The 14,366-nt window shown below is 42.7% G+C and overlaps 1 protein-coding gene across 4 annotated transcripts in view; it reads right to left on the bottom strand.

Moving 5' to 3' along the window:
• Positions 1 to 14,366, bottom strand: part of top3b (DNA topoisomerase III beta) — a 136,938-nt gene that overhangs the window by 110,131 nt on the left and 12,441 nt on the right. The window lies entirely within an intron of this gene.

Here is a 14,366-nt window from a genome sequence, read left to right as displayed (position 1 = left end):
CGCTCTTTATATAGCTGACGTGTCTTGCGCAACCGTTCTGCGCATCTGTAATGGCGGCCTCCGTATGACGTCCGGTCCGCGATGGAGATTAAAAAACAAACAATATTTGACAATAACACACCATCAAGGATTGCACCATCGCATCAAACGATGTGTCGTCAATTGTGAATTTTACTAAGTGTGTTGGGCAGGATGGCTGAATGCGCGATTGACAACAAACAAGAAGAAAGGTGAGTTTTATTTCGGGGGAGATTTGTCATGTCTCGTCCCCAGTTTTGCTATGTGTCTAGGTTGCCATAGTTTCTGTTCGCGTCACCCCTCTCTTCCAGTGTCACCTCAATCGATGTAACGTGTTTTGTATTTAAGTCCTGTCTGCCCCTCGCTCACCGTTGGATCATTGCATGTGTTACTGTCATTCTGTTCCTGTCTTTGGTAATGTCACCCTGTCTTTTTGTTCCACGACTTTGTCGGTCAGTCCTGTTGTTGGTTTTGTTGTACCATGACTTTCTTTAAAAAAAAAATAAAAAATAAAATTTAAAAAAAAAAAAAAAAAATGTTATTTTGTACCCATGTATAATACGCACCCCAGATTTTAGGACAATAAATTAGTTAAATATTGCGCGCTATACACGGAAAAAAACGGTATCATGCAAGACAACGTACCGTCCAGCAAGATCGCAAACGTTTTGAGATCAGTGTGATATTTCGGCGTTATATGCTATTTTTACCATTAGTTGCATTACTGATGGACACTCTGCTAGTGTACAATCGGCAATTATTTGATGGCACCTCGACGACTGAATTGGAGGAGACATTGCCCAGGTTTCTGGCTGGCATCCCAGCGGAGCCTTTTGCTTGTCACTATCCCTTTCCGAAGAAAGCAGCGCCGTGGGAGGCATGGTGGTCAGCTAAGGAAGCTAAAGAGAGAGCTACAGTACACTTCGTCCTCTGTTCGTTCACAAACGCAAGAATGTGCTCCGCTGTGGTGTATTTGGGACGTCGACTCCTGCCTGCTGCCGCTTCTCCCGGGGAGCTTTGGCTGTGGTGCTGTCTGCGCGTCCTCCTATGCAACGTGGAACTCCACCTTCCAATAGGGTTGACCAAATGGAACGCACCTGTGCAGCCCCCACAAGGATGTTGTTTAACGCCTGGTCATTGCCTGTCAGTTCTGTAATGCCTGCTTTGTGTTCCATATTAAAACGCAAATGACGTTAGGCCAGGGGTCGGCAACCCACGGCTCCAGAGCCGCATGCGGCTCTTTAGTATCCCCCTAGCGGCTCCCTGGAATTTTTGCAAAAACGCGTAATCACGACACAACCATACTTATGCTATAAAAATGTATGTAGTTGTAAATATATTAAAAATACCGAATTCAAGAATGACGCCAAATAGCAAAATTGCGTCATAGCCTGCAACACAGCACAGGTGAGTTGCAAACAAACAGGTGTGTGAGTGATGGGCCATGGATTCAAAGGGCAAAAAGAGAAAGATGGCTGATAAGAACAGAAGCTTCACCAATACAGGTTGGAGGTTGACCTTCTGACCACGTGGTGCAAGGACAACAACCTCCTGCTGAACGTCAACAAGATCAAGGAGATTGTTGTTGACTTCCGGAAGGGTCACACCCACCTGCCGCTGACCATCGACGGTGATGTGGTGGAGAGACTGAGCAGCACCAGGTTCCTGGGGGTGCACATCAGTGAGGATCTCTCCTGGTCCACCAACACCGCATCACTGGCGAAGAAGGCCCAGCGCCGCCTGTACTTCCTGCGGAAACTCAGGCGAGCGTGTACTCCTCCGGCCGTCATGACTACATTTTACCGTGGCACCATTGAGAGCGTCCTCTCCAGTTGTATTGCTGTTTGGGGTGGTAGCTGCACTGACTAGAATATGAAGGCCCTCCAGCGCATAGTGAACACGGCCGGTAAGATTATTGGTGCTTCACTCCCCTCCTTGAAAGACATTTACACCTCCCATCTCACCCGCAAGGCGACCATGATTGCGAGTGATGTGAGTCACCCCGCTCACTCTTTGTTCGATCTTCTGCCCTCTGGGAAGAGGTACAGGAGCCTGGGCTCCCGCACCACCAGACTCACCAACAGCTTCATACTCCAGGCTGTTATGATCCTGAACTCTCTCCCCCCTTCTGCGTAGCGTCCTGTACTTTTGCGCTATATTCTGACTGTCTGCTGTATGCACACTTGCTCCGTTCTGCTCCTCTTATTTATTGTGTTATTCGTTTATTTATTATTTATTCATCACTCTTATTATTCATTGTTTGTGCCTTCTTGGTTTTATTTTGTGTTGTGTGTTTGCTTGTATGTATGTCGTGTACTATGTCTTGTCACCGCGGGATAGTGGAAACGTAATTTCGATTTCTTTGTGTGTCTTGGCATGTGAAGAGATTGACAATAAAGCAGACTTTGACTTTTTTGACTTTAAGAAAGAATGGACTGAACTACAGTGGAGCCTCGGTCTTCGAACATCCCAGTTCTCGAACAAATCGGTATTCGAACAAAAAATTCGAGAAATTTCGGTTGTCGAACCTCGCGAGATGAGCCGACTGACTCCGTTCGTTATTACATTCTCGTTACTATGAGGATTGCATCAACTCTAATCATGCCTCCAAAGGAAGCAAGTGGGAGCAGTAAAGCTGATCATGGCGAAAAGAGTAAAGTAGTGCGCAAAACGGTTTAGTTTAAAAAAGAATTAATTGCAAAAACGAGTCCGGTGTGCGTGTGTCAGAGTTGGCGCGGGAGTTTTGCATGGCAAAATCGCCAATAAGCTCGATCGTGAAAAACAAAGACGCTCTTAAAGGAAGTGATGTTGCGAGAGGGGCGACTGTGCTTACCAACAAACCTTTGCTCTTTGTTGTGCTTTAATTTCCCTCACAATTTAAAAAGATATCTTTTACTATTAGAATGAAACACACAAGCGAGTTGCTACAGATACGGCAATACATTCCCCAGCCTAGCCTACTCTATTAATTCAGTTTATTATTTATATTATTTATTTATACATTACCTTCTCACTTATTTATGCAGTTTATGGTGTAAAATAATGAAAAAATGCTTTAAAAAAAAAAAAAAGAAGCCTTTTTTGGCTTGGAACTGATTCAATTTCTTTCTATTATTTGCAATGGGAAAACATGATTCGGTATTCGAATGATTCACTTCTCGAACAGCCTTCTGGAACGGATTGTGGTCGGAAACCGAAGCTCCACTGTATTTGCTTCCATTGCCAATGCTGAAGCATTGCCTGCATGTTTGATTTGCAATGAGAAGTTGTCAAATAAGAGCAATTTGGAGCGACATTTTCAGCTAAAGCATGCTAAATTTGCTGCCGATCACCCAGTTGGAACTGAGAGGAAAGGTGCAATTGCAGTGCTGGTGGAGAAATTTGAGGACCGAAAAAATTGTCTCAAGAAGCGGGTTGCATCTCCAAATTCTACTACTGCTGCAAGTTTTGTCGCACCCCCGGAGATAATAAAGCGCGGGAAACTATCAGTGCCTATTTTCGAACTTCAAAAACAAAATCGAGATCATTCAGAAAATTAAAGACATGCGTCTACGCACAAACAATAACACCGATCAGCAGATCAAGGACATGAATTTAGCTCCAGCTTTCTCAATTGCCTGTGATGGATGAGTCGTGTGACGTGACCGCGCTGCTATGCAGGTACGTGAACACTAATAGGCCGCAAGAAGAAATGATCAAATTGACACCACTATTTCTCTTTAAATTATTTTAATAGTAGGCATACTACTTATGTATTGACAGTCTATGTTGCATTATAAAAGGCTTTTAGATTTTTGCGGCTCAAGACAGGTATGGCCAATATGGCTCTTTGAACATTTTAGGTTGCCGACCCCTGCGTTAGGCTGTGGTCCTATTCATTTTGCCATAAATAATAGTCAAGTTTATTTATTTGTCAAGTCAAGTTTACCGTTTTTTTCCGTGTATAGTGCGCATTATTTTACTAATTTATTGTCCTAAAATCTGGGGTGCGTATTATACATGGGTACAAAGAAAAATTTTTTTTTTTTTTTTTTTTTTTTTTTTAAATAAAGTCATGGTACAACAAAACCAACAGCAGGACTGACCGACAAAGTCGTGGAACAAAAAGACAGGGTGACATTACCAAAGACAGGAACAGAATGACAGTAACACATGCAATGATCCAACGGTGAGCGAGGGGCAGACAGGACTTAAATACAAAACACGTTACATCGATTGAGGTGACACAGGAAGAGCGGGGTGACACGAACAGAAACTATGGCAACTAAGACACATAGCAAAACTGGGGACGAGACATGACAAATCTCCCCCGAAATAAAACTCACCTTTCTTCTTGTTTGTTGTCAATCGCGCATCGCATTCAGCCATCCTGCCCAACACACTTAGTAAAATTCATAATTGACGACACATCGTTTGATGCGATGGTGCAATCCTCGATGGTGTGTTATTGTCAAATATTGTTTGTTTTTTAATCTCCATCGCGGACCGGACGTCATACGGATGCCGCCATTACAGATGCGCAGAACGGTTGCGCAAGACACGTCAGCTATATAAAGAGCGAGAGTTCAGTTCTCCACCTATTAGTTTCAATTCACAGTTTAATTAGCAGTTTCAATCAGCAAATAACAAAATGCGTATTACAGGTAATATTTTATTTCACAACACTTTGCCTTGTTCCTTTCGTCTCTGCTGTTCATTTCAAACACGCTCCATACGACCGCAATGCTCTCGTATCAGACAAGGCTTGCTCGATCACCTGCTCGTTTGCTGTCTCACAATGTACCCTACACAAATCCGAAACATTTGTTGCGGCTCCGAGTCACGACGAGGGGCAAGTTTTGGTTTCCAAGGGTGTTTTTATTCCTCTTCAACGTCTCTCCCATACAGAGCCGCCGTGTGCGCACGGAGCGCGGTGGTGCGTTTAGGGGCAGTCGGAGAAATCAACGCCAACAAAAAAAATGACATCCAGCCTAGTTAAGACCATACCAAAGACTTTAAAAATGGGACCCATTGCCTCCCTGCGTGTGTGACGATCTTTGGGACTTAAAAAAAAAAAAAAAAAAAAAAATTAAAAAAATTCATAAAAATTGGGTGCGTATTATACATGGGTACAAGCTTTTTTCCAGCATCAGCATGCCATTGTTAGGGGTGCGTACTATACATGGGGGCGCACTATACATGGAAAAAAACGGTATTTGTATAGCCCTAAATCACAAGCAGTCTCAAAGGGCTTCACATAGACAGAAATTGACAATTATTCTCAAAGCATCCCCTGATCTTAAGCTCCCAATACCGTTTTTTTCCGTGTATAATGCGCGAAATTTAACTAATTTATTGTCCTAAAATCTGGGGTGCGCATTATACATGTGTACAATTTAATCTTTTTTTTTTTTTTTAAGAAAATCATGGTACAACAAAACCAACAACGGGACTGACCGACAAAGACGTGGAACAAAAAGACAGGGTGACATTACCAAAGACAGGAACAGAAACCAAACAGACATCATGACAGTAACACATGCAATGATCTGACGGTGAGCGAGGGGCAGACAGGACTTAAATACAAAACACGTTACATTGATTGAGGTGAAACAGGAAGCGAGGGGCGACGCGAACAGAAACTATGGCAACCTAGACACATAGCAAAACTGGGGACGAGACATGACAAATCTCCCTCGAAATAAAACTTGAAATCACCTTTCTTCTTGTTTGTTGTCAATCGCGCATCGCATTCAGCCATTCTGCCCAACACACTTACCGTTTTTTTCCGTGTATAGTGCGCCCCCATGTATAGTACGCACCCTAAGAATGGCATGCTGATGCTGGAAAAAAGCTTGTACCCATGTATAATACGCACCCAATTTTTATGAAGTTTTTTAAAAAAAAAAATTATTATTTTTTTTTTTTTTTTTAAGTCCCAATGATCGTCACACACGCAGGGAGGCAATGGGTCCCATTTTTATAGTCTTTGGTATGGTCCTAACTAGGCTGGATGTAATTTTTTTTGTTGGCGTTGATTTCTCCGACTGCCCGTAAACGCACCACCGCGCTCCGTGCGCGCACGGGAAAGAGGCGGCTCTGTATGGGAGAGACGTTGAAGAGGAATAAAAACACCCTTGGAAACCAAAACTTGCCCCTCGTCGTGACTCGGAGCCGCAACAAATGTTTCGGATTTGTGTAGGGTACATTGTGACAGACAGCAAACTAGCAGGTGATCGAGCGAGCGTCTGATACAAGAGCATTGCGGTCGTATGGAGCGTGTTTGAAATGAACAGCAGAGACGAAAGGAACAAGGCAAAGTGTTGTGAAATAAAATATTACCTGTAATACGCATTTTGTTATTTGCTGATTGAAACTGCTAATTAAACTGTGAATTGAAACTAATAGGAAGAAAACATATCTCGCTCTTAATATAGCTGACGTGTCTTGCGCATACGTTCTGCGCATCTGTAATGGCGGCCTCCGTATGACGTCCGCGATGGAGTTTAAAAACAAACAATATTTGACAATAACACACCATCAAGGATTGCACCATCGCATCAAACGATGTGTCGTCAATTATGGATTTTTTTGACTAAGTGTGTTGGGCACGATGGCTGAATGCGATGCGCGATTGACAACAAACAAGAAAGGTGAGTTTTATTTCGGGGGAGATTTGTCATGTCTCGTCCCCAGTTTTGCTATGTGTCTAGGTTGCCATAGTTTCTGTTCGCGTCGCCCCTCTCTTCCTGTGTCACCTCAATCGATGTAACGTGTTTTGTATTTAAGTCCTGTCTGCCCCTCGCTCACCGTTGGATCATTGCATGTGTTACTGTCATTCTGTTCCTGTCTTTGGTACTGTCACCCTGTCTTTTTGTTCCACGACTTTGTCGGTCAGTCCTGTTGTTGGTTTTGTTGTACCATGACTTTCTTTAAAAAAAAAAAAAAAAATTAAAAAAAAAAATATTCAATTTTTTTTTTTTGTACCCATGTATAATACGCACCCCAGATTTTAGGACAATAAATTTGTTAAATTTTGCGCACTATACACGGAAAAAAACGGTAGTCAGTAAAATTCATAATTGACGACCCATCGTTTGATGCGATGGTGAAATCCTTGATGGTGTGTTGTTTTTATTGTTTGTTTTTTAATCTCCATCGCGGACCGGACGTCATACGGAGGCAGTATGACTGCGCATGTGCACTATGGATCCGATGCGCAGAACGGATGCGCAAGACACGTCAGCTATATAAAGAGCGAGAGTTGTTTTCTTCCTATTAGTTTCAATTCACAGTTTAATTAGCAGTTTCAATCAGCAAATAACAAAATGCGTATTACAGGTAATATTTTATTTCACAACACTTTGCCTTGTTCCTTTCGTCTCTGCTGTTCACTTCAAACACGCTCCATACGACCGCAATGCTCTCGTATCAGACGCTTGCTCGATCACCTGCTGTCACAATGTACCCTACACAAATCCGAAACATTTGTTGCGGCTCCGAGTCACGACGAGGGGCAAGTTTTGGTTTCCAAGGGTGTTTTTATTCCTCTTCAACGTCTCTCCCATACAGAGCCGCCTTTTTCACGTCTGCACGCCTTTTTCACATGTCCGCACTGATCGCGGTGGTGCGTTTACGGGCAGTCGGAGAAATCAATGCCAACAAAAACATTTATATCCAGCCTAGTTAAGACTATACCAAAGACTATAAAAATGGGACCCATGCCTCCCTGCGTGTGTGATGATCATTGGGACTTAAAAAAATAAAAAAAAAAAAAATAAAATTGGGTGTGTATTATACATGGGTACAGGCTTTTTTCCAGCATCAACATGCCATTTTTAGGGTGCGTATTATACATGGGGGCGCATTATACACGGAAAAAAACGTTAAATTGAATTTGGCGGCTCCAGTAAAAACAGTGTGGTCAAAAGTAAGAGCCAAGCCATGATTTAATGAACAGAATTTACACACCTAAACAAGAATGCTGCAAGACAGGTGGTAATACAAACAACAAGTTACAAGTCTCATATCAAATCCTGAAAGACTGCTTGCGTTGCTACCAAAGCGACGTCAAATATGCTAAAACGGAACACCTGTCAGACCTTATTCAGACAAGTTGGCATAATCCACGTATTTTACAGTGATCCGTCATTTTTCGCAGGAGATGCGTTCCAGAACTACCTGCGAAAAACAAGCCGAGCAGAAACGATATACGTGTGTTGCATTTGATAAACCTGACTTCCGGTTTGTCACGTAGAGCGTGCCACAGCGACGCCGGAGAGACGACCTGCATTTCTACAATCTTTTCTAGTTTTCCTCACTCGCTTTTTACGTTTTTACTCCACTTTTCGGAGTTTACTATTGTTTGTAAGTCGCGGGCCGTCAATCCTTGCCATTTCGGCCACGTCACTGGTCGGCTTTCAGCGGAGGCTTCGTGGCTGTCTGTCTACCGTCATTCATTGGATACGCAAGTATGGCTTCGGATCAACAGGTTTGGATGACTCCGTGCACGACCTGCACCCTTCTTTTAGAGAGGTTGTCTCTGCTAGAGGGACGTGTCCGCCACTGAGAGCAGAACATCCCGATAACCGTGGATGTGGCAAACACAAATACGCGCTGTAGTCACCCCGCTAACCCTCACTAACTGCAATGAGCCTGTTAAGATGCATAGCCATCCCAAGCCATCTCGGTCTACTGGCTTTCGCACTTTGGTCATAGGTGACTCCATTACACGAAACATCTCGTTTAAAAATCCAGCCACAGTAATGCGTATCCCTGGAGCTAGAGCACCTGACATCGAATCTAATTTTAGGGAGCTGGCTTGCAATAGGTCTAGTCAAAAGCGTAGCACCAACACTCGTTACTCATTTATAGTGATACACGTCAAATCCAATGATACTAGGATGAAGCAATCAGAGATCACAAGGAGAAACATAGCGAGGACTTGTGATCTCGCCAGAAAGATGAGTCGGTGTCGAGTAATAGTCTCTGGCCCCTTGCCTGCGAGAGGCAATAATGAGAGGTTTAGCAGATTATTGTTGCTTAATCTGTGGATGGCTGGTTTCTGCAAGAATCAGGGATTGCAGTTTATAAATAACTGGTCCTCCTTCTGGGGCCACCCCAACCGGCTGAGGACAGCCTTCACCCAAACCATGAAGGCGCCATCACTCTTTCTCAAAACATGGATTACTGTTTGAGTCGTTCATGACAGTCCAGATTAAACAATGGAGGTCTCTCAATTTCCTACATTTTAACCCAGATAAGACCGAGATGTCTATAATTGGTCCTTCTCGTTACCACCACCTATTTAATGAAACCACTGTAAATATGGATACATGTACTATCACCCAAAGTGAAAACCAATCTCTGTGTTATATTTGACCAAACAGTCTCCTTTCAAAAACACATTAAAAACAATCTAGAACTGTGTTTTTTCACCTCCGTAATATTGCTAAATCATCCGATTCTTTCAACTCGTGATGTGGAAATTCTTATACATACATGCGTTTTTTTATTAGGTCGCGCCTTGATTACTGTAACATATTGTTCTCTGGTCTTCCTAAATTCAGTATTAAAAGTCGACAGTTGGTACAAAATGCTGTGGCGAGACTACTCACACTGACGAGACAATTTGATCAAATTACCCCGATATTAGCAAATTTATATTGGCTCCCGATCCATTTAAGATGCAACTTCAAGGTTCTTTTATTAAGCTATAAAACACTGCATAGCTTAGCGCCTTCATATCTCGTCGACTTAGTTGTATCTTACGTTCCATCCCGTAACCTTCACTCGCAAAACGCTAGTCTTTTAGGGACCCCGAGGGCCAAACAGAAGTCCAGAGGGTCTAGAGAACAGGCGTTAAACTCAAGGCCTGGGGGCCAGATACAAATTGTGCATCAAATTCATGTCATTGCTAAAATTACGAATTGTCTTCACTTTTAAAAATACACATTTTTAATATTTGACCAGTTTTTACTCATCTGATTTGAAAACAGGTTATTTGTCAGTTTGTTTTGTAGCTTATACTGTATATCAGTGGTCCCCAACCACCGGGCCGCGGACCGGTACCGGTCCGTGGGTCACTTGGAACCGGGCCGCCAAGCCGCACAGAAAAACAATTTTTTTATCGACGATCAATTAATTCAGGTCAAGACACTCGTCCCGGTCACGTGACATGTTTCCCCAGTCGAGCCCGCAAAGCTAATATGTGGCGACAAGCTAACTAACCAGGCAATGAACTGCTTCAACACATGGACACCAAGCATCCTGCAATAAAAGACAAACCTTAATCACTTCGGGTGTCATGTTTTGTTTTGTCGTTTAATGTGGGTTTGTCCGACAGTTTTGTGTGTTCGTCTCGTCGTACTGGGTTGTGCTACAAGTGCAGCGGGCTGGTTCTGCTCGACATCGGCGAAAGCGAGTTTTGTGGCGTTCTGGACTTTGAAGGGGGGACATTAAAGGGGCTCGGTCTGCTCCGTCCTGAAGCGTCGCCGGACTCGCCTGCTATTCCTCCCCCGGTTGGGAAGCGTCGGAAGCGGTGTGCGAGGAGGCTGAACCCACTGGCGGAGTTTGTGATCTCCAGGCTGTTAGGGTCCTGAACTCTCTCCCCCCTTCTGCGTGGCGTCCTGTACTTTTGCGCTTTGTTCTGACTGTCTGCTGTGCGCTCTTGCTCCGTTTTGCTCCTCTTATTTACTGTGTTATTTGTTTATTTATTATTTATTCTTCACTCTTATTGTTCATTGTTTGTGCCTTCTTGTTTTTATTTTGCGTTGTTTACTTGTATGTTTATCGTGTACTGTGTCTCGTCACCGTGGGATAGGGGAAACGTAATTTCGATTTCTTTGTGTGTCTTGGCATGAAGGAATTGACAATAAAGCTGACTCTGACTCTCTGATTGTCTCCGATTACGTCTAGATGGGACCGGCTTGTTTCTGAGAAACAAACTCAGTGCTCCCACTAATTCAACGTAATGGTGAGTTTTATTTTTGTCATTTGTACTTGTTTTTATGTCAGTCGTATAATTTTATTTCATCGTATTTATATATTTATTATAAATGAATTATTTATTTATTTATATAAATGTATTATTTATTTATATAAATGCCGATCCGCAAAAATATTTCTGACATGTAACCGGTCCGAGGCGCAAAAAAGGTTTGGGACCACTGCTGTATATAATATGAGGTGTACATACATTTATTTGGGTTGGCAGTCATAATGGCCCTCCGAAAGAAACTAAGACTACAATGTGGCCCGTGAAAAAAACGAGTTTGACACCCCTGGTCTCGAGCATTTTCTATTCAGTATCCAGAGCTTTGGAATGCCCTACCGATAGATATCAGAACTGCTACCTCAGTAAAAACATTCAAGGCACGATTAAAGAAAAAATGTTATGCCATGGCCTTTAATTAAACTGTCTGGAGTTCTTGTTGATCAATCGCTATCAAGGCTCATTGCCGCTGTCCCGATCCCTGGACGGCAGTGCTTTTTTCCTATGTGCACGTCAGTGAGCCTCAGTGTAGCACATTGGTCAGACGTTTTTGCAGCGCAAACCAACATAAACGAACGGTATCGTTTTGGGTTCATTTGGAGCAGATGGGGGGGCTGGGTGAACTCTGGATGACCAGCTCAGTGGCCTACTGGTAGAGTGTCCGCCCTGAGACTGGAAGGTTGTGGGTTCAAAACCGGCCAGGTCATACCAAAGACTATAAAAATGGGACCCATTGCCTCCCTGCTTGGCACTCAGCATTAAGGGTTGGAATTGGGGGGTTAGATCACCAACTGATTCCCGAGCGCGGCATCGCTGCTGCTCACTGCTCCGCTCTCCCCCAAGGGATGGATTAAAATCACACGGGGATGGGTTAAATGCAGAGGACAAATTTCACCAAACCCAGATGTGTGTGTGACGATCATTGGGACTTTAAATTAACTTTTAACTTTAAAATATTCTCTCATAACTAAAAAAACGTTACAGCACAAACTAAAAATTTTACGGCACAAACCAGCACAAATGAAGCACAAACAAAACACACTATTTTACTTAAATTTTGCGTGGGGTGGGGGGCCAGCTTCACCCAGGTGCCAGACAGTCATGGATAGAAAAGCCGCTGAATGGCATGCACCATCGTCAAATTGAAGAAGTGGCTGACGTCAAGAAAACATATCAGTGGCTGGAAAAACTTGAAACTTGACTGAAAGTCAGTGCGGAGGCACTATTCATGGCAGCACAAAAACCTGCCCTAAAAACATGAAGGGTGAATGCAGGTGGGCAAGGCATAAATGGAGCAGCATTGCGAGGTAGCACGATTAGTGTACCGGAACATCAACAACAAAGGTCCCAGAATCAAGACTGCAGTTACCTCCAAAAGTAGTTGAGAACAACCAGGCCAAGATCCTGTGAGACTTACAGCTCCAAACTGACAAACTGGTGATAGTCAACCAGCCTGATATAGAGGTGGATAATAAACATGAGAGGACAGCAGTCATGTTAGATTTAACAATACAGAATGACAGCAACATCCCAAAAAAAAAAAGGACACTAAAATCTGGAGAAATGTAAAGGTTTGAAGAACTGGAGAAAGTGTGGAGGGTAAAGGAAACAGTAGTGTCACTTGGCATCCAGGAGTTACCCCCAAACTGGATGAAGTGTTCCAGCAGATGGTAGAGGACATAAGCTTGAAGGCACTAGTCTCGGTGGGCAAGGAAACTACTTTTTGCACACAGACATTACCCTTCATTAGAATGACCCAAGGCTGATTTAGAGTTATTGACTAGATACTCTATGTTCATTTCCAGGATTGTGAGGGGGTAGTGAAGAGGGCTCTTTCATTTGCTACATTCTTACATCCTCTGTGAATACAATTATTCCCTCAAGGTTGAATATTAATTGACAAGGGACGTGAATGTGAACTAGAGTGGCCAACGTGTGCCCTCACCAACATTTCAGACTTGCTGATGACAAATCACCAAAACGTTTTTAAAATTAATGCGACTTGCACACATGTACACATACATATAAAAGGGGTTACATCAAGAACAGTTCTCAAAACTCCAGCAAAAGGATGTGGTGAGGGACAAAGAAACCAAGACAAAGAGAAAAAACAGCTTCATCAACAAGGCTTAATCTAGGATTAGAGTGTCCTGTTTTACCCCTGATAATCACTAATGGAAAGGATTCAGGTATGTGAGATTTACATTACTATTGTTCAGAAATCCATCATCTTTACTCCTTATTGTGTGCAGGGTTGAAGGGAACTAATACAATAATCACTGCACAAAGTATATATTACAAAGGAATAACCACAAAATTTAGCTCCATTCTTTTTCTGTGTGCAGCTGCTGCGTGTATTTTTGCTGTATCTGCTGGCTGTCCACTGGTGCCTGGCTATGCCACCACAGAGCCAATGTATTGATGAATCAATCTGTACATACAGCTTGCATGATTACAGCAGCCAGTTGGTCAATATGCCCAGCGACATCAATGAGCGCAGTATTGCCCCCTGGAATTATGTGTGAGTACTTGTCTCAGCCTGAAAGATTAGGCTGATTTTTAACACTTGTCAACATTTTTTTTTTTTTTTAATCAGAGATACAAGTAAAGTTTTCTAGATAAAAAGTGTATGTGTTGATTCCGAATATGCTCTCATTATTTCTCTAGCACATCAGGCTTTCATTGTCGTCGTCGTCAATCATCATCATCATAACAATAATCCATCCAGGTTCAGGGTCAATAATATATAATGCTGTATTTGGTAATATTTATTAAGGGTTAGAAACATCAAAATGTTTTTTACCTGAAATGTAATTACTATACAGTAAATTATAACGCATGGTAAAATCCGTATTGCACAAGCGCTTACAGGTCCTAAACAAAAATAAGAATATTTCAAAAATCTGATGTGCTAGGAAAAAGTAAACATCTTTAAATCAGCATCAAAAATACATTGAAAGCCATTAAAGGCACAAAGACATCCCTGATTAAAATGTGTACTCATTAAGTATTTCTGGTTTTACTCTGATCCCTATACATAGTAAAAATATTGATGTGAACCGGGTACCTCAAGTGATCCATGAAGCCAGTTGCCACACAAGCCACTCCTGCAGAGGGCTGGACAATGCTTTTGGTCTTGAGACCATACCAATAGCCCTGTGGATGCCCGTCCTCAAGAGGAACCCCAGCTGTTTACCAACGGCAAGTTACTCCTTAGAGTTTGAACTAATCACCATAGCATGTATATGTGCTATCGCCAGGCAAAGCTAAGCAGGGCATGTGATAGCATTGTCATCTGATGGCATTGCTGATTGTGATGCATGTGTCTGAGAGGATTCATGTAAGGGTTGTAATTTAATTACAGTGAATTTATATT

The sequence above is a fragment of the Syngnathus typhle genome, linkage group LG5 (genome assembly GCF_033458585.1).
Source record: "Syngnathus typhle isolate RoL2023-S1 ecotype Sweden linkage group LG5, RoL_Styp_1.0, whole genome shotgun sequence".
In the NCBI taxonomy this organism is placed as follows: Eukaryota; Metazoa; Chordata; class Actinopteri; order Syngnathiformes; family Syngnathidae; genus Syngnathus; species Syngnathus typhle.
Note: the sequence above shows the minus strand (reverse complement) of the source record. Positions and strands in the feature narration are given on the sequence as shown.